General features: G+C 38.1%; 1 pseudogene; it reads right to left on the reverse strand.

Annotated features, from left to right (window-relative positions):
• Positions 1–240: 240 nt before the first annotated feature.
• Positions 241–1,649, reverse strand: LOC138807060 (CCA tRNA nucleotidyltransferase 1, mitochondrial pseudogene; annotated as a pseudogene).
• Between the last annotated feature and the right edge of the window lie 18,139 nt (positions 1,650–19,788).

Raw genomic sequence — 19,788 nt, forward strand, 5'->3', positions numbered from 1 at the left:
ACATTTTTATTTGAAAAGTGTACACAGTTAAGTCAGAACTTACTCCAAAAACATTCTAGGATTCTTTGATAAAATCAGATTGAGAGGTGGTAGACTCCATTTCAGTCAGTGCCTGAAATAGTTTCATAAAGCAAGAAGATTTTTCTTAATGGATTCTCTCTTAACTCTGCTGTAGCTTCTTAAATCTCATATACAGGGAAAGATGACCAGTCTTACCCTTTAGAGAACCAGGTCTTCATTTTAGGTCTTCTTTATGTAACTTAGGAATTCCTCTTTTTCCATTTGGCAGCCACTTTTTTTCCCACTGTACTTGCAGTTGCTGTAACACAGCACCAATTTCCTTCCTGCAAGAAATGCCAACTTTTCTAATGTCAGGTCCGCTCATAGGGAAGGGGGCAGGGACCACTTCTGCATCTGCGTGAGGAGACTGCGTTCACCCTGGTACTTCAGCAGCTCACATACTCTGGCATTTGCATCTGGCTCTCTGGAATCTACAATGAAGTTTTGATAGGGTTTCAATGGTTTTGAATGATCTGATGCTTTAACTAAGTCTTTCCTATTTTTAACTCTAAATAAGCCAATGTTTTTCCTCTTCTTGTGAAATCTTCAACCTCAAATCCCATTTTGTGACATCATCTTGTACTTTCCGAAGTGAGGCCAAGATGGTCCTTCGCTTTGCTGAGCAATTATCAACATTTTCACTGACTTCACTATATTCTTCTAAACTTGCAATTGTGGGTAACCCTTTATGAGGAGCCATATCAAGATCATAGATCAGGTGAAATAAGTCCTTTACACATTTACCAACAAGAATTTTTTTCAGTTCTACCCAAATGCACTCTCCTGATAGTCCAGCCAAGCCTTTTGCATTTTCTGTGATTGCTTCCAAAGTCTCAGCATCATGTTTACCAGGTTTGTCCACACTTCTGCCATCAAACCTGAAGTAGCTTAAAATCCGAAGTTAATCTTCTTGTATTCTTTGATGTGTTTGTCATACAAACCGTAACTTTCTTATTTTTTTAAAAACTTCATAGCCATTAAAGTAAACGAGTCAATAACCATCAAGGCCTAGAAACATGGAGTTTATAGTGAGGTCTCTGTTTTCGGCATCCTTCTGCTGGACAGTTGTGAATTCTACCTAGGCATGTCTTCTGTCAGTTGTGACATCAATCCAGTGTGGTAATTTCAAAATTGCCTTCACGAAGCATAGCCATGATGGTTCCCTGCTTCTCTCCTTTGTTGGTCATCCGAATGCCACCTGACAGAAACGTCTCCTTTATTTGGGTTGGGGTGGCCAAATCGACATCTTGAAGTTTCACCCCATTCGGCAGATCCCTCACCGCTCCTCTTGCTGTTCTCAGCTCTTGATTCTCTTCCACTAATAATTCTGTCAGACTCTTCAATCCTCCCATTAAATGGGACTGGAATCCTGGAGATTGCCGCTTCAAGACAGAGCCTTCTCCAGCCTTCCTCCTGTCCTGCCTGCCCAGGACACAGCAGCCTCTGCATCCGTAGAAGTGGCCACACACATCTGCCAGGTGGGCACGTGGGCACACCGACCACACTTCCCTGCGTGCCCACCACACTTCCAAGCGCACCCTCCACACCTCCCTGCGCGCCCACCACACTTCCCTGCGTGCCCACCACATGTCCCTGCACACACACACTTCCCTGTACACCCAATCACCCTTCCCTGTGTGCCTACCACACTTCCCTGCGTGCCCACCACACTTCCCTGCAGGTGGGGATGAGATGTGATTTTATTCATCAACTGCCAGATGCTCACTTCCTTGTCTAGAGGTGGCTCAACCCCAGCCAAGCAAGAGGACCAGGCCTTGAGTTCAAGCCTCACTGGCATCAAACATCAAGTAAAAAGAAAAAAAGTACATTTTCCTATCCCTCTCGAAGTGCAGACTTTGGGGTACCTTGGGGGGAGGAGGAGGGGAGCAGGACTCCAGAGAATAAACTAGATCTCCAAATCATTGCAGTCACCCCCCCTGGACCCAGAAGTCCTGCCCCCCCCAAAGAGACCTCACCGCACACAGGGGGCCCTGAGACAACCCTGGCTCTGAGGATGCCACCCACCCATCTCAATGGGGGCAGGTCCTGGGGGAGTGGGAAGGCCCCCTCCCCACCACGTGGATCAGGCAGATCTGACTCCCAATTGCTCAGAAACCCGTCCTGGGCCCAACCCGCATGGTGCCCAGAGGACCCCTGCTCGCCCCCTTTCCTCTGTGAGAAAAACCCTCGGGCCAAGTGCCAGGGGGCCTGCCAGGACCGGCCTCTTGCCCCGACCTCCTGGATTCCCCCCCCCCAAAGAGGCCGTGCATGGGGCACCAGGATGGGAGCCCACCGGCAAAGGCTTACCCCTGGACATCCTAGTCATTAGTCACTAGTCACTAGTCACAGAAGAGTAGAGCTGGTACAGTCATATCCAGAACACTGCATCTGATAAGGAATAATTGTTACTCGCTTATGTTCCTAGGATAGTATATTCACTTACATTGGTGCTTAATAATTAATTATTATTGAGTAAGAAGAAAATTTCACTCTTGCCTGTCTTTTGGATTAACATATTTATTTAGTTTTAAATTGTGTACATCAGAGAAAATAGGCAATAATTACCTTTCTGAATCTGGCTTGTTTTGGTTAATAGAATCTTCAGTTCTACCCAGATATCTGCAAATGACATAATTCCTTTCTTTGTGAGCTAGTAATTTCGCATCGTGAATACGTGCCACACTTTCTATTTTTATTAGCATCAATTGGTTGCACACAGTGTTCTCATTTTGAGTTGCCAAGTACACATAGACGGTGCCTTGATTAGACTCATCCTTCCATCATCCTTCCTCATCTTCCTCTACTCTTCCCAACATAGCCTCCACAAGCTTCATTTTCACCCAGCTGCAAAAAAAATATTTTGACTATATTCACCCTCCTTCATCCTCATTAACCCTCTTCATTCCCAAATAGTTCTCACACCCCAGACAGTATATGCTTCACTTTTCTAACATTCATTTTTGTTAAAGTACATATTAATTATTCAAAGGTGATTACCATTGCATTTCACAGTGTACATACTGTACTTTATGTGATTAATCCCTTTACTTACTCTTGTTTTTTTCCAGTGTTCTACCCTCTATTTATTCATAGCTTTCAGTGAGTTTGGTTTTATTATCTCACTAACAGGTGCAATTGTATTTTGGCACTGTTCACTTTCTAGCATTCTCTTTTCTCCTTCTCACTTTTAACATTTTCACAATTGCAACAGGATAATTTATACATGCACACACATACACACATATGTGTTAAGAAGTTAGTGTTTTTGTGGGGTATTTTTTTGTCTTGGTACTGGGGCTTCAACTCAGAGCCTGGGTGCTGTGCCTGAGTTTTTTGCTCAGGAATAGTACTCTACCAACTTAACCACAACTTACTTCTAGCCTTTAGGTTGTTGATTATTGATAAGAGTCTTCTGGACTTTGTTGCTTAGGCTGGCTTTGAACCATGAGCCTCATATCTCAGTCACCTGAGTAACAGTAATTACAGGTGTGAGCTACTAGTGCCTTGCAAAAGACAAGATTTTTACAAATTAAGCTTCTGAAAGAAATAGAAGGGAAGTTTATCTATTTAAACTCACTTTAGGATATTTTCACCTATTTTTCTCTGGATGATTTTTGTTCAATTAGGAACAGTGTTTGATTTATATCAATTCAGAAGGCCAATGATATGTTCTGATAGCTTATATATAAAGTAAGAATAGTAAAGGTAGTCTAATACATCTGAACATTTTGTGGATGATCAGTGTTCATTATAATGGGACTGAACTTTGCTTCGAACCACCTGATATAAACCAGGCCTTCCAAATGCTGCATTATCCCTTTTAATTTTTTTCATTTGTTTACCTTTCTGTTTCCTTTTCTGGAATTGTCTATTGCAGTGGGCTGCCTCAGTTTGCCAAGTCTAAACTCCATAGGGTTAGAAGAGATTATATCTGCCTTCTGTCCTTAAAGCACACAGGAAACAAAGTCCTTCTGAAAAGTGCCTTCCAAAATTGTTTATATTTTTGGTGAATATTTTTCTTTCCCTTACTAGATAGGTTGAATGCCCCAGGTAACTCTCTGACTGAATTTCTAATATTTACCACTTGTGGGACTTCTTTGGAGCTGCATTTCCAAAACCAGTATCAAGGGATGTGTGGTACCCCAAATCTCCTGTGAAGTGATCCTGTAAGAGGATCTTCAGGCTTTCTGGTTGTTGAAAGTCATTACTATTGATTGGCATGACTTCTATTTTCAGGTGGTATTGAGTTTTATAAATATGAATTTAACAACTTTTATACAACTTCAAGGGACCAGCCATTTTCCATTGTAAAGTAGTCCAGAGCTTTCAGACAGTGATAAATCATCCAAAGGGATTAGCAGGTTTGAAAAGCAACATTTATTAGCTAACATGACTATTTGTTTTTCCACCCAGATTTCCTCTCCAAGAAAATTTATAGCCATGCCTCTCTGACTGAAATATCTCCCATAACAAAACTGGATCGAATATGCAGCCAATCCATTGCTTTTGCCTTCTTAATAACTAAATTGGATTGACTAGGTTGTTGATCTCATTGATTGTGTAGAAATCCTTTAAGTTGGCTGGAAAGAGAAAAATAAAAAGCAATTAGGTTAGCAATTGTCTGAGTTTGTGATCACAGGAAAACATGAGTTGTGTTCTTTGCAGACTAACTTTGCCTTTATTGATGGACCTAATTGGGAAAGCTATTTCTTCTTTTTTTTTTCCCCTGAGAAAGGGGAATTGCATTACTGACAACAAAATACTTTTTTCTCTGAAAGGTTTTGTACTCTTTTGGATCTAGATTCTGAATCACAATAAATCATCAGTTTTAAACTTTCCTTTCAGAGTAAAAAGAATAGATGCATTCTTGTCTAGGAAAATAAAAATTATTTTGGTCTCTAGCATACGAATAGAATAAAATCATCCTTAGGATTTAAAATCACTGAATTTCACTTTGTTGGAGTGTGAAGATATCATTATAACTAGTATTGTTCGTATATGCAGAGTTTAAATCCCTCCTTATATAGGAAAATTTCTGGGGAATTTAGAAAATCAAATAATAGATATCTTAGACATTTCTGTTTCAAGATAAAGAATGGAGGAAAATTTATTATTGAGTAAACCAAGAAAAGATTTTAAAACCAGCTTAGTGTCCTTTCAATTAGGAATATTTCCCTTTGGTACTTGAGACTCAATCCAGGGCCTGGTACATGCCTCCAAACAAGCCCTCTTGCACTGAGTTATGTCCTTAGCTTTTAAAGCAGATTTAACAGTGAGGTTTTCTTCTCATTTTAAATATCTTTATTGTATTATCTAAAGGAGCTTTAGCTTTAAGATCTGTGCTATACCTTCTCTTTTTGTATTTTTTAAAAAAATATTGTAAAGATGATGTACAGAGGGGTTACAGTTACATGTGTAAGGTAATGAATACATTTCCTATCGAGCATTGTTACCGCCTCTTTTTCCCATACTATCCCTTCCCTCCCTGACCTCTCAAGTTCTAAAGTTCATTTCCAACATAGTGTCTTGTACATCTCATTGTTAAAATGTGTCAGCCTGTATCCTTGTTTCAGTATTTTATTATTTCCCTTCCCTTCCCCAACTTAGAAAAATGTATATACAAGATGCAAGGCACTGGAGTCAAATGAAGTAAAAATAGGGGTTATACCATGGGGGAAGAATATACAAAAGAAACAAAAAATCATATAGTACATTAAAAACATCAATGACCAAGATAAAACCTCTTGTGCCCTATCTTGTGGTTCACTTCACTTAGCATCATCTTATATGGTCATATGTACACAGTTTTTAAGCTTTTCTCTTTATCTGATAAGATTATCCTAGATGCATACTAGTTATCACAAATAAGGGAAACCATGGTAACTATATTACTTTGGGCCTGGCTTACTTCACTTAATATGATTTTTTCCAAGTCTTTCCATTTCCTAACAAATGGGGAGGTGTCATTCTTTCTGATGGAAGCATAGATTTCATATAGTTATATAGATAGATAGATATAGATTGATATAGATAGATATATCTATATATATCACATTGTCTTGATCCATTCATCTGCTGAGAGGCATCTGGATTGGTTCCATATCTTATCTATGGTGAATAATGCTGTGATAAACATAGTTGTGCTGGTATCTTTAGTATGGCCTTGTTTGTGATCATTTGGGTAAATGCCTAGGTGGGGGAATGCTGAATCATAGGGGAGCTTTATGTGTTGTCTTTTGAGGAACCTCTCTTATGTTTTCCACAATGGTTGAACAAGTTTACACTCCGCCCAACAGTGCAGTAGGGTTCCCTTTTGGCCACATCCCCTCCAGCATCTGTTGTTATTAGATTTCTTGATGATAGCCATTCTAACCGGGGTGAATCAGTTTTGCATAGGAAATGGGTCCCATTGTTGAAGGGCAGACACAAAATGATTAATCATATAAGATGTTGTAGATTACCACCCCTTGGGCCACTACCTTTCCTGGGTCTTCTCTTGCTTTTGGTTTGGTAGCTGTGTTTGCTGCCTTCTGATTAGTATGTGCCTTGAGTCAGCCAACTTTATGCTACATTTGCTAATGGCTACCAAGCCTCTGTTATAAATTTTACTAATAAAAGTTGGAATTTTTGACAGTTGGCATTTAGAGACAGGAATACAAAGCTATCACCTTTCTTAAATTGGCCTTGGGCTATGAATAGTGGGTTCCATAAGTCTTGGAATGCATCATGTTTGAATTTCAGCACAAGCAGTAAGTGATGCTTCATGACTTTTGCCAAATGATTGTTTGTTGTGTGTCTCATGGAGTCATTGGCCTTTATTTAACCACTGCTCAGGAGAAAACCACATACTCTGCAATATAGGGGTTCATCTGGTGATCACCCTTGTAGAGAAGATGTCCTGGCATGCAACACTGAGCTCTACGTTCCAAAAGCTGATGGTTGACTAGGGTTGTGATTACTTCCACTACTGCTGCCTGTGCCTCTATCAGAAGGAACAATCATGGTGTCCAGGGCTTTGGGAGAATACTGCTATATACTGGATCTTGTGAAATGCAGCCCCACGAGCTTTACTCCATGACTATAAAAGTATCTGGAGAGACTGTTGCCCTGTTGAGTATCTATAAAATGGGCTGCAAGAGACTGGATTCAGTTGAATGTTTCAACTTAAAATATGATGAATTAATTCAAGCAATGTATGCTTAGGGTCTCTGAGTTCATTTTTTGTAACTGAAGAGTATAGGAAGGATCACTTTATATGATCCTTTGTCATATAGTTTCAGAAGTTTCTGTCCATAGTCAGCTGTGGCCTTGAGGTAAGGCAAATCATCAGGTATATGGAGCACCTGGTAGAAAGTTTGTAAAACTCCTGCTCAACAGAAAGAACCTGAGTGTGCTGGGTTCTCCTGTCATTCCAGTTACAACAGAGAAGCCTAAAACAGATGGATCACAGTCCAGGAATGTTGCCTGGATAGGAAGCCAGTCTTTATGTAAAAAATATCAGTACAAGAAAAGAACTGGAGTCATCAGTTAGCAGTAGAGCACTTGCCTAGTAAGCTCCAGGTCAAGCTCAACCCCAGAACTGCCAGAAAAAAAAACAACTAAGAAACAGGAAAACAACAAATAATACTGTTAATGGGAAAGTAATATGAACAGATGAAGCACAAATGGCCAATTAATATATGAAAAAAATACTACATTTGTACTCATCAGAGAAATGCAAATCTCACTACATTGAGATTCTATCACATTCCAGTGAGAAAGGCAAAAAATACTGATGACATTGTGGGGGATTGGGGTGAGAGGAGGCAGTAAAAGGGAAACTTCTTACACAATGAGTGGGGATGTAAATTAGTGTAGCCACTATAGAAGTGTAAATTGAGGTTCCTCAAAAACAGAATCAACATATGACTCAACTATACCACTGTTGGGCATATACCTAAAAGAATGTAAGTCTGCAAACAATAGAGATACCTGTGTTATATTCAAAAAAACCAAGCTGTAGAATCCGCCTAGGTAACAATAAACCAATGAATAGATAAAGGAACTGTAATATATATTCAAATATAATTGTATTCAGTCATAAAGAAAAATGAAATCTGTTTTTGCAGGAAAATGGTTGGAATTGGAGATGAATATATTAAGTAAACTAAGCCATGCTCAGAAAGATGAATATCACATTTTCTATTATATGTGGAATCCAGATTTAAAAGACAAAATGAAAACTCAGGTGGATTATTAGGAAAGAGGAAGTGGTACAGCTTAAAAGGATGAGGAAGACAAGGCAGGGGAATAGGGCAAGTAAACAGTATAAAATGTATTTGCATATAGAAATATATAACAGACACATGTATATACACATGTTTACATACATATATCCTAAAAGATAATAAAAAGCATTTTATTTTTATAAAACGTACACCAAGAATTTTTTAAAGGGATATAAGTGTTAGCTTTTGTGTTAAAACTTTGGTACTGCCCCAAATGTTTTTTTTTCTTAAGAGCTAAAAGTGCTGATGTCAGGGTGTCACATTTAGGGAAGGAAATGTAAAGTGGAAGCCAGAAAGTCAGAGAGATTTGCAGGTCTTAAAAATTGAAGTTGGAATGAGGGATGATAAGCCAAGGAAGGCTAGCAGCTTCTAGAAGCAGGAAACTATAAGGAAAGAGGTTTTCCATAAAAATCTCCCAAAAGAACAAACACTTTGAATATCTTGATTTTTAGTTCAGTGAAACTGATTTTAGACTTAGAACTACATGTTAACAGATTTGTGGAGGTTTCTAGCCACCAAGTGTGTGGTAATTTGTTATAGCAGCAATAGGAAATGAATACCAAAAAGCAGTCTGATCACATCTGAAAAGCCACAGGACTAGACTACTACTGGCTTCCTGCTGCAGACTTGATCAAGCACCACAATAACTTACACAACCAGTTCTAATTCAACGGAAGGAGAAATGTCACATTTCCATTGTCCCCCAATCAACAATTGGAACTGTAATGAAGTATCTCACTATCATTGCACTTTTTTCTCCCTTGTCTGAAGTGTGGCAAAGGCAACAAAATACACCCCTGAGCCAGTCAGCTTTCTGGACTTTAGGTAGAAATTTTCCCCCTTGCTCTACTTTGAAGCACAATAAAAACTCAAACTATGCACCTTTCCCTTGCTAAAGCTGCCCTGTTCATGACCAGCTGCCCTCTTCTCCCAAAAGGTCTCAGCATGTCTGATCAGCTTTTCATGTCCAAGGGTAAGTTGTGGAGTTATCCATTCCATCATCCTAACCCATCCAAAGGGGGCCAGAGAACACAAGAGCATCTCAGCTGACCAAGTAAAATCCTGTGGCACATTGTTAGAAGCATTTTGTCAAATGATTTCTTTAAGAGGCTGGAAATTTACATTAAACTAAGCCAGGACTTTTAAGGTGTTTCAGTGTATCCTCTTAGGCTCCTTCCAAAGGGTTTTACCTTTGTCATGAAGATTTGAAGACTGGGAAGTACTATGCCAAGATAACTTGGTTTCAAATCCAGGATTGTATGATAATCAAGGAAGATCAGGATATCACACAGATGATGTCAAGGAGCCTGCTTCAGAAAAATTGGCCTAGATTTGTGGGGCACAAGGGCCATCTTGGATGATACTCAAAAATGATCCAACATAAACTTTACATGTCAAGTAGACAAACTTGGGGCTCAAAGTATTTTTAAGTTTAACATCCTAAAAGAAAATTAAAAATTTCCCCTTTTCCTGCCACATTTTCTTTAGCATCAAAATGAATAAAAAGTAGAAAAATTTCAAGTATGTGAGGAAATCTGTGTATGTTTGTGGGACTGTGATGGTGATGTGTGTGGATGTGTGTGTGTGTGTGTGTGTGTGTGTGTGTGTGTGTGTGTGTGTGTGTGTGTGTGTGTGTTTGTGAGAGAGAGAGAGAGCATGAGAGAGAGAGAGAGAACAGCAGGCTGTTAAAAGAGGAGAGAGAAAATTGGGCTTAAATAAAAATAAAAATGGTGAAATTTTATTGTAGGACATAAAGGTTCTGAACATACCAGCTAGGATGCCTTTTCCAAACTAAAAGTAAACATTTTCATAATACATTTTATATTCTTAAAGTCATTTGGTGGTATTTGCCTTTTTTGGAAGCTTGGTCGAAAGCGCAATTCATGTTAGAAATATAGATAGTAGAAAACCTGGAGGGAAATTTGGGCTCTACTGCACGACGCTGTCCCTGTCAAAGCCTGCATCTTCTTTAAACCTGGGGAACATGTCTGCAGGTGGTGCATGACAGACCCTTCCTACATGTGGCGACTAAAAGAATCTAGACAAAGGGAATATATGTGTTCTCCCTGATCCCTAACAAACTTATCATTGCTTTAAAACATTCCTTCTGTCATGATCTTCATGACAGTCCTAACTGGAATGCAGATAAAGGAGAAATGAAGGCTGGATAGAAAATCCTTTCAAATTGCTCATCACTTGTGTTTGAGAAAACTTCTACTGACTTCTAGTGATCTTGAATCCTAAAGAGTCAAGTCTACTCACATGCACAGTTAATTCAATTTAAAATATACTTATTGAATGCCAGGTACCATGCTATGTTTGGAGAATGTCCAGATCACTAAGAAATGTTCACAATGTCAATGCTGTCATAAAGTAATGAAACAGAGGTGCAAATAGATGACCTTACACAATAGCATAAATTCTAGCATAGAGTGAACTATGCAGAGATTTATGAATAAAAAACTCTGAAACAAGTTATTATCCATCAATACAACTGACACCATAGGAAGTCTCAACCACACTAATTGCTTGGAAGAGAAAAGATTTTGTTATTACCCCAGTTTTTAATTGATGTATATAGATTCAATCTGACTCAACTTCTGGGTAGGATAAAATTCCATAAGCAAAAATATTTTTCAAATGCTCCACTTTTTCTGTTGGAACTTAGCATGCTTCATTTATTTCTCAGTAATTTCAGTTAATTGCTTATGGAATGTCTTGAAAAATAAAAACAACAGAGCTGAAGATCAAGCAAGTTGTCACCCCCTCCCCGTTTTTTCTAATTCCAGTGGAGAATGTGTACAATTTCCCAGAAAATCCATGCTAATAAGGAAGGACATTTTTCAGAATGTTTTCTTAGGCTTAGTCTATTGGAGATAACATTTAGTTGGACTGTTTTTGGGATTTCCTTTACATACAACTCTGGTAATTGAGATATGTTAGTCCTCCAAAGATCAGCTTCACTGTGGGTATGTTAACATAAGGACTCGCCAATTGGAAAGTCTATGTATTGATTGTATTGGCTTGTACATAGACTAATACCATTTGCATTGGGAATGAAATGAATGTAGTTTAACCAGAACAAAGAGTACACAGGTGCATCTCTGTTTTGTGACCAGTGATGAGTTTTTCATATATCCAGTCACTTGCTGCCAGTATTGTTTTTTATTGTGAAAACAATACTTATTTTTCCTTCTTTGCTTTTGTTATGTTTATTAAACCTGATATTCCTATAAGTAGGGATATTGATGCGGAAAAACTATTGGTTTGTTTGTTGAGAGAACATAAATTTCCAAAAAGAAAGCCTATGCATTTTTTTTTATTAAAAATAGTGCTTTTACAACAGCAGCATAATCTGCAGATGGTGCAGCTGATATGGCTATTTAGTTGGTTGTTAAAGAGTTTATTCTACATTAAATTGACTCCTGAGGGCTGCATTTTTCAGTGCCTTTATGACCACCAACCTTTCTTATTGAGAAGGTCAATAGGCCTGATATGAAGTCCTGTAAATCATCAAGTCCTCACTCTTTCTGCAATATCTAATATATCTCAGACCCTATGCCTTAAAAATTATAAACCACAGCACATACTGTATATCAACCAAATAAATCAGCTGCTATAAATATAGGTTTTCTTTTGGTTCTGGACAGATTCATCCCAGTGCATTTTACATGCTTTAAATGCTTTTAGCTTCATAGGCAAGACCTCCTTTTCTATTTAAGTATCAGAGAGTTGAATACAGTCTATTTTCAATACTTCATATGCACAATTGACCAGACAGCACTCAAAATGGCTCCTGGAAATTGTAAAGAACAGAAATACAAGACAATAAATGTACTACTAACCACCATTTTGATGTGGATGATGACAAATGCTAAACATTTTTGGATTGTAGGAGAGGGGAAGATGAGAACTGTAAGAAATGGTATCCTGGCATTGAGTTTCTTTTTCCCCTGGATGTTTATATATGGTGTAAAGAATCCATACTCTCTTTTCTCTGGGTAGTGCCTGGACTATTCTGTCCTCATTTGCTAGAGAAACTGGTTATTCGTTGAAATCTTTTAACACAGTATCAGAATAAAATAGATGCTTGGAAAAAAAATATAGATGATGGGAATAGGAATGTAGCTCAGTGGTAAAATAAAAAACCTGGGATTCGATCCCCTGCACTAAAATGTGTGTGTGTGTGTGTGTGTGTGTGTGTGTTTGTGTGTGTTTGTGTGTGAATAAATTAATTATCAGCATTAACTCGTTCTTAGTTCTTTGCGATTTCTTTGTTCTCTTATTGATTGAATAGTTAAAAGAAATCCTATATCATTCTTATGGCATTGTAATTCCTATCCAAACTTTTTCCAAGATAGTGTGCTCTGAGTGACCTTCTTTTCTTTGCTTGAGTATTATAAATTCACTTTTAAAGCTAGAAACGTAGTAACTCTGCTTACTGGATGCAAATAAAGAAACTAGGAAACATCAGAATTGCATAGAATAGCTATAGATCTTCAGAAGGCAAGGACTGTGATCCTAATTCTACTATAGACTAAGTATACGCCTTTTCTTTGGATTAAATATGTCTTGCTCTGTCTCTTTATATATATATATATATATATATATATATATAGAGAGAGAGAGAGAGAGAGAGAGAGAGAGAGAGAGAGAGCGAGAGAGAGATACAGAGGTAGATATAGATAGATATCTATATTTATACAGATAGATATAGATATAGATATAGATAAAGATCTATCTGTATCTATCTATCTATATCTATCTATTTATCTATCTAACTATCAATCTATCTATCTATCTATCTATCTATATCTATCTATCTATCTATCTATCTATCTATATATATATATATATATATATAGAGAGAGAGAGAGAGAGAGAGAGAGAGAGAGAGAGAGAGTGCAAGGTATTTCACTTCTTTACAGTGACAATCAGAGCCTTACACTCTCACTTAGCTTTTTCCCCTAAGACTAGTACTCTACCACTTGAGCCATGTCTTCACTTCCAGCTTTTTGGTATTAATGGGACATAAGTGTCTTTTGGACTTTCTTGATGGAGCTGGTTAAGATCCTCAGATCTTAACCTCCTGAGTAGCTAGGATTAAAGATAGGAGCCACAGCATCCAGGTACATTAAATTTCTTAAACTTAGCTAATCCTACTTATTTTCAGATTCTATGTTTGTGAAGTTGCCCCTTTCTCAAATTTCTGTGTAACCTCTAAATTAATATCTATGGTGCTCTCATGGCTATTTGTGGACATAGGAGAGAGAAAACTATGATCTACCAGAAACATACATTTCTAGATGAGATTGAGCATGACGACACTCAGCCTTTTTGCTTGAGCTCTTATTCCACAAGCACCAGTTTTCTCAATGCCATAATTTTTGAATATTTCTTCTCTTTACCAGTGATTCCATGATTGAAATAGCCCCCCCAAGTGTAGTGCTGAAGTATTGTTTTGTGTCTCTAAAGATGTTACATGCCCCCTGAAAAAATGTGAGATTAGTTTAAGATGCACACGAGTTTTACTTGGTGGCAGATTAGTTTAATCTGCACAGTAGTTAATTAATCAACAATATTTATAAAGTAAGGTATTTCTAAACAGAAACACATACAACAAAGATGTATAGTATTGATTGACAAAAACATGAGCAGAGGCTCTCAGGAATGTAATCCTGAATTCCTAGGAGTGATTTTTTTCATGGAGACTTTATAGAACTGATCTACTGCCAACAAATTGGACTCTGTCATTGTGTTTTATTTTTACAGTACTTTATTAGCTCATCTCACAACTGTGAAGCATCACAACTAAATGAAGAAAACATAGGCATTCCGTGCATTTAAGTATAAAAACTTTCATAAACTAAAAGTCTTATACATGTTCAGAAAGGTGTAAGAACAAAAGTCAAGGAAGTGTTCAGCAGCGTTAGTCTGAAGCCTCAAGAAACCAGATCTTTAAAGTTTCCCTACATGCGTAAAGAAGCCCCCATCTCTCCATAGCCCAGTGGCTACTTGCTTCCACCTTTTGAATCCCCTGTTTCTTCTTACCTATATAGAACCAACCTGGAACTGTACAAGGAAGAGATTCTGAAATATCAGTTCTCATATTCTCCCATTAGACGTTAAAAAAGGAGGTGGTGAATCTCTCTATACAAAGACTAATCTAGAAAAGGCAGTAGTAGTAGTAATGAGTAAAAAGAACATTATTGTTTTGCCACAGCAATAACAGAATATGGTGTGGCAGAAGGCAAGGTTCTGGTTTTTTTTTTTTTTTTAATGCTAGCTACCATCACAAATTCAGTGCTTCTTTATGGAGATTCTTCTCTAAACACAAGAATAGATCCTTCAGGGCACAGGTCAGGATTTGCAAGAGCCAAGCTAGTTCTCCTTCTACACTTTTATGGTGGTGTCTCATTTTCCATGGTCTCCAAACACAAGAAGGTGCCACAGAAGCTTCTTTGCTCAGACAGTAGAGTGAATTGACCCTTTGCTCCCTTCTTAGTGACAGTTGGGCCCCATTTCTGTCCTGAACATGATGCCTGTGGAGAGAATCAGCAAGGACCATTTGCTCTCCTGAGAGTAGTCAGGATATACCAAAGTATCTGCCTTGATCAATACTTTATTCCACATACTTATTTGAATTTAAAATGGAAGACATGTTAGGGTTAGTGATGATGGAGACACTAGAGAGGGAGGGTTATTGTGAGTGGATAAAGCTTTGGACTGAGAATGATCAGGGCTGTGTTCTAGTTTCAGCTTTGAAAACTAATGTTAAAAAACCCACATGTTTTAAAAACAGAAATTGAAGTCCTGAAAGATGTTCTCTGTGGGATTTTGAATATTGCTTCTGAAAGATCACTTAATCCCATGGTTTGACTGTAGTTTATAATTCTATACTTTTCTTAAAAAAATAAGAAAGCTTTAAGGAAAACTTCCTCAGAGAAAGTAAGCAGGGATGGGATTTCCCCCGCACACACCCACACAGCCTTTTGGTATTTGTAGTAAGCTTTTAGATTCTGGCATAAATGAAACTTTGTTCAAATTTTAATTTTAAAAATTTTTAATTATTTCCAAAATTGGTGAGTGACTAGAAATGGTTTCCCCTGAGATTTCCTCCCTTAATTTAAAACTGTTTCAGAATTTAGAAGGAGAGCTCTACATCACTTGTGTGTTAAAAGTTCAATATGTGTTCACACCAGGTGTGCAGCCATGAGAAGTGTTGAGTTGGGCCTCATTCTTCCCATCATTCAGATGAAGGGCCACTGATCCCAGTACTTTCTCTTACAGGTTCCTAACTGGCTTCCTCTCATGGCTGATTATGTTTTTTTTAAATAGTTATCATCTATATATACTTATGTAAAGCTCTGTTTTAGAAAGGCTTCAGCATAGCTGATGAAAAGCAGTCAATCTGATTTCCATACTTTTATAAGGAATGGTAAAAGCAGCCTAGGAAGTGTTGACTATTTATGGAAAACAAAAGCTCTAAATTCTTTGACTTTCCAGACTTATCCTTTAATAGAAACTAATGTTGGAAATAGAAGTCAGCCCGTTAGCTAGAAACAATTCAAGGATTGAATTCAATAAAAACTCTCCTGGGTTTCTACATGAACACTATTGAATTTGGCTGCAAATGAGCAAAAAGCACCTTCAGATATGTTTTCTTTATCCTTCCCCATTGTAGAGTCCTTGATTTAGTTTATTAGACAATAATGGATCTCCACTGACTTACCCAACTGGTATGTTTAAATACCTATTTCATTTAAAGATAGGTATTCAAATGCCTATTTCATTAAAAATATGTACAAAAAGAATATAACAGCTTGTTCAACCATCCTTCTTAATAGCTCCTTTGGAGTCTCTCTGTGCTCTCAGCTAAATCCAAACTTGCAGAATTTCATTACGAGAGAGTATTGAGTCAAGTCAATTACCTTGGAATTTGTGGTGGTCTGTCATGTTATAGTTTCACCCAAGGGAACTACAAAATGCATTCATTTAAATTTTGCTAAATCCACACAAGACTTATCTTGATTGAGGAAATTTCGGAAGTGGGATCTGATCTGTTCTTTACTTTCTTAAATTGAGGCAAAACATATGCATGTAATAAGAGAGTACACTCATGTTAAGTATATAGTTCAGTGATGTTCTACGTATGCAGACAACCATAACAATCACTCTGATGAAGATAGAGAGCCTTTCTAGCACCCCACAAGGTTTCCTGTGCTTTTAATCCTGTCAATACTCCCACCCCAGAGGTAAGGAATATAGGTAGAAGAATGACTTCTATCATGTTTGATTAGGTTCCTTTTGCCTGATCTTCAGCTTCATATAAATAGATCCTCTGCTATAGGCCCTGTGGCTTTCTCCCTCTCTCAGTATAAAATCTGTGAGATTCATCCACAGTATTTCATATAGCAGCTTCTTTCCTTTTATTTCTGTTTAGTATCCTAGTATATGAATATATGAGAACCCGTCTACCCAGGCCCTCGTTATAGGAGTTTTAGATAGTTTCCAGGAGGAGTTATTGTGAATTAAGGTTGCTATATGCACACTCTTCCCTTGAATGAAGGCTTGAGTGTAGAAAGCTAAGGCAGGCACAGTGTTAGATTTCCAAATAGTGCCAGCTTTCTAGTGTAATGCTCTAGTAAACTGACTGTAAGAGAGTTCAAATTGTTCCTCACTCTCACCAACATTTGGTATTGCCAATCCCTTTTGGTAAGTATAGCGAGCATGGTGAGGAATTGTGGTTTAACTCTGAATTTCTTTCAGGAAATATTTCCCTGGTAAGAATGTTCTTTAGTTTATCTCCATATCCATTGGCCATTTTAGCATCGTGTGTGTGTGTGTGTGTGTGTGTGTGTGTGTGTGTGTGTGTGTGTGTGTGTGTGTGTCTGTGTTGTTGTTGTTGTTGTTGTTGTTGTTGTTGCTGTTTTGTCAGTTGTGGGGCTTTGAACACTGTCTCAGGGCCTGAACTTTTTTGCACTAGACTAGTGCTCCATTTACAGTTTTTGAGTGGTTATTGAAGGTAGGTTCTCATGGGGACTTTTCTGCCTGGGCTGGCTTTGTACCACAATCCTCAGATCTCAGTCTCATGAATAGTTAGGATTATAGATGTGAGCCACCATCACCTGGCTTTTTAGAATCTTAAATATTTTTATTGTTTTTATGGTGATGTACAGAGGAGTTAACAGTTACCTAAGTCAGGTAGAGTACAACTCTATTTGGACAGTGTCTTACCCCTTAGCGTGTGTGTGTGTGTGTGTGTGTGTGTGTGTGTGTGTGTGTGTGTGTGTGTGTGTGTCTGTGTTTTATCGGTCCTGGGGCTTGAACTTTGGGCCTGGCTGCTTGTTCCTTAGCTCTTCAGCTCAAGGCAAGTGCTTTACCACTTGAGCCACAGTGCCACTTCTGGTTTTCTGGTGTTTTTATTGAAGATAAAAGTCTCATGGACTTTCCTGCCTAGGCTAGCTTTGAACCATGATCCTGAGATCTCAGTCTCCTAAGTAGCTGGGATTATAGGCCTGAGCCACCAGTGCCCAGCCAGAATTTTTTTTTAAGTTATTAAAGAAAACCAAAGTCTTTTCCTCATCAGGCAAAGGAATACTAAACATTAAAAGTTTTCAGAGCAGGTAGGAGAAATATATTTGACATAAAAAAATTTACTCAGCTAGGCACCAGTGGCTCACATCTGTAATCCTAGCTACTTAGGAGGCTGAGATCTGAGGATAGTGGTTCAGAGCCATCCCAGGCAAGAAAGTCTGTGAGACTCTTATCTCCAATTAACCACCAAAAAGCTAGATGGGGTGCTATCGCTTAAGTGGTAGACTGTTAACCTTCAGCAAAATAGCTCAGGGACAGGACTCAGGCCCTGAGTTCAAACCCCAAGAGTGGCACAAGAAAAATATATCTTACGTATGTATGTATTACAAATAAATTTTTATAGTCCATATGGCCTATCTTTTTTATAGTTTTAATGATACCTTTTGACAATGTTAAGTTCTTTAATGAAATGAAATGTATAATTTTCTTTTCATGCTAGTGCTTTTGGCACTATGGTAATGTACACACAGGACCTCACACTCAGCCTGCTCTGCTGGTGATCTATCACTTCTGCCACACCCGCAGTCAAGCTTGTGTTGCTTATTATGGACATACATGCTTTTCTTCCCAGGCTGACCTTGAACTAGGATCCTCTGAAGATTAGCCTCCTGAATAGGGTCATAAACATGAGCCAGCTGTGCTCTGTTTAGGGATGTTTTTTGTGGCCTATTTTCAGAAATCCTTGCTTATTATAAAATGGATTTTTTTTGGTTTGGCTCCATGGATATTTTGCAAATTTCATTCATGACAATAGCAACCAAGTGGCTAATTCATAAAGCCCTATTGGAGGAATTAATTCCTTGATTTATTTAAGAGGCAGGAGATTATTTTTGTATTCTCTTTTTTAAAATTTTATTTTTGTTGTTGTTGTTGGTTATGGGGCTTGAACTCAGGACCTGGGTGCTGTCCCTGAGCTCTTTTGCTCAAGGTTAGTGTTCTACCACTTTGAACCACAGCTCCATTTCTGGTTTTCTGGTGATTAATTGGATATGAGTGTCTTTGTGATCCTCAGTCTTAGCCTCTAGAATAGGTAGAATTACAGGCATGAGCCTCCAGCACCCAAAATTATTTTTACTTTTTAAGTAATTTTACAAAGGGATTTCAACTCTATATGTCAATTTATGAGTACAGCACATCTGATCACTGTCACCACTGAGGAAGGGTATTTTTATAAGGACAATGACAGTTGCTGTAAATTGTTCATTTCCACAAGGGGTATAGTGATTACATTCATTGCTGACCATACACATTTATACACTATGAACTAATATATTTAGTTTTTGACCTTCAAAGCTAAGTGGACTTTTTTTGTTACCCTGATATGACCACTAAAAATATTTCAGAATGTATGGATTGAGAGAGGAAGGAAAAATACATCCATCGTTAGTTGTAAGAAAGATGGTTAAGAAAGTTTTAAAACCAAAGAGGATTTCAGAGTGCTCCAATGAACTTCTTGTTGAGAATATAAATTAAAGGTATACACTTACCTAATTCCCCTCAATATGTGACCAATTGAATAGACTTGGATCATACATTAGAAGGCTATCTCCAACTTTCAGAGGATAGGAAAAAGTGGAGGTCATAAACAACAGTCCTTTCCTTTCTGAAAATAGGAATATCTGAGGACCAGTTAGGGCTTGGCTTAGATGTGGCCAACAATGGGGCTTTGACAACAATACTTCTGGATCTTGACTTCATGAATTCTGGGCCACTTGTCTCCAAGTCATTATTAAATAACAAACCATGGAGTTAAGCTGGCTCTACTTATCATCTGTACTTTGCAGTTTCCATTTGCCTTTGCAGATGGATTCTCCATCCTTCCTTCTCATTGTTTCTTGCCATGGGAGGCTGACCCATGTGCATC

This window comes from Dipodomys merriami, unplaced genomic scaffold (assembly GCF_024711535.1).
Source record: "Dipodomys merriami isolate MVZ:Mamm:240054 unplaced genomic scaffold, mDipMer1.0.p SCAF_1003, whole genome shotgun sequence".
Lineage (NCBI taxonomy): Eukaryota > Metazoa > Chordata > Mammalia > Rodentia > Heteromyidae > Dipodomys > Dipodomys merriami.